This window comes from Triticum dicoccoides, unplaced genomic scaffold, assembly GCF_002162155.2.
Source record: "Triticum dicoccoides isolate Atlit2015 ecotype Zavitan unplaced genomic scaffold, WEW_v2.0 scaffold129065, whole genome shotgun sequence".
Classification (NCBI taxonomy): domain Eukaryota; kingdom Viridiplantae; phylum Streptophyta; class Magnoliopsida; order Poales; family Poaceae; genus Triticum; species Triticum dicoccoides.
Window position 1 is genome coordinate 1 of NW_021190784.1, and position 1452 is coordinate 1452.

The following is a 1452-nucleotide window of genomic DNA, read 5'->3' on the forward strand; positions in this document are numbered from 1 at the left end:
TTTCCCCGTCTTCGTCCCTTATGCTTGCCACTCCCAGGTCCGCTCCAAAGACGATTCTACATTCTCACTACCATTACAACCGTTCCCTAACAATGGATAATGTCCTATACTACTTACTCTCCCGCTCAATCACGGAGACGAGTTTTCCACGGTTTCCACCCCTCCCTCCATACCGCAGCAACACGAGTTTTTTCCACCCCTTTCAGAAAGCGCTCTTCGCGCCACAAAGCCGCCCCAAGACGCGCGAGCAATGAGCATCGAGCTTAAACATATCGCAAACGTCAAAAATAATATAACGGGATTAATATATATCGCGCACGTGCGATATGTTTGTCACAAGGCGCAAAAAATAATTATAAAAGGAATGCAACACGAGGACTTCCCAGGAGGTCACCCATCCTAGTACTACTCTCGCCCAAGCACGCTTAACTTCGGATTTCTGATGGGATCCAGTGCTTTAGTGCTGGTATGATCGCATCCGACATGTTTCCCCGTCTTCGTCCCTTATGCTTGCCACTCCCAGGTCCGCTCCAAAGACGATTCTACATTCTCACTACCATTACAACCGTTCCCTAACAATGGATAATGTCCTATACTACTTACTCTCCCGCTCAATCACGGAGACGAGTTTTCCACGGTTTCCATCCCTCCCTCCATACCGCAGCAACATGAGTTTTTTCCACCCCTTTCAGAAAGCGCTCTTCGTGCCACAAAGCCGCCCCAAGACGCGCGAGCAATGAGCATCGATCTTAAACATATCGCAAACATCAAAAATAATATAACGGGATTAATATATATCACGCACGTGCGATATGTTTGTCACAAGGCGCAAAAAATAATTATAAAAGGAATGCAACACGAGGACTTCCCAGGAGGTCACCCATCCTAGTACTACTCTCGCCCAAGCACGCTTAACTTCGGAGTTCTGATGGGATCTGGTGCTTTAGTGCTGGTATGATCGCATCCGACATGTTTCCCCGTCTTCGTCCCTTATGCTTGCCACTCTCAGGTCCGCTCCAAAGACGATTCTACATTCTCACTACCATTACAACCGTTCCCTAACAATGGATAATGTCCTATACTACTTACTCTCCCGCTCAATCACGGAAACGAGTTTTCCACGGTTTCCACCCCTCCCTCCATACCGCAGCAACACGAGTTTTTTTCACCCCTTTGAGAAAGCGCTCTTCGCGCCACAAAGCCGCCCCAAGACGCGCGAGCAATGAGCATCGAGCTTAAACATATCGCAAACGTCAAAAATAATATAACGGGATTAATATATATCGCGCACGTGCGATATGTTTGTCACAAGGCGCAAAAAATAATTATAAAAGGAATGCAACACGAGGACTTCCCAGGAGGTCACCCATCCTAGTACTACTCTCGCCCAAGCACGCTTAACTTCGAAGTTCTGATGGGATTCGGTGCTTTAGTGCTGGTATGATCGCATCC

General features: G+C 47.6%; 3 non-coding genes across 3 annotated transcripts; all 3 read right to left on the reverse strand.

Annotated features, from left to right (window-relative positions):
* Nucleotides 1–361: 361 nt before the first annotated feature.
* On the reverse strand, nucleotides 362–480 carry LOC119343476. Its single transcript, XR_005166115.1, has one exon. It is a non-coding gene; the product is annotated as a 5S ribosomal RNA (ribosomal RNA).
* A 367-nt stretch (nucleotides 481–847) lies between these two features.
* Nucleotides 848–966, reverse strand: LOC119343475. Its single transcript, XR_005166114.1, has one exon. It is a non-coding gene; the product is annotated as a 5S ribosomal RNA (ribosomal RNA).
* A 367-nt stretch (nucleotides 967–1333) lies between these two features.
* On the reverse strand, nucleotides 1334–1452 carry LOC119343474. Its single transcript, XR_005166113.1, has one exon. It is a non-coding gene; the product is annotated as a 5S ribosomal RNA (ribosomal RNA).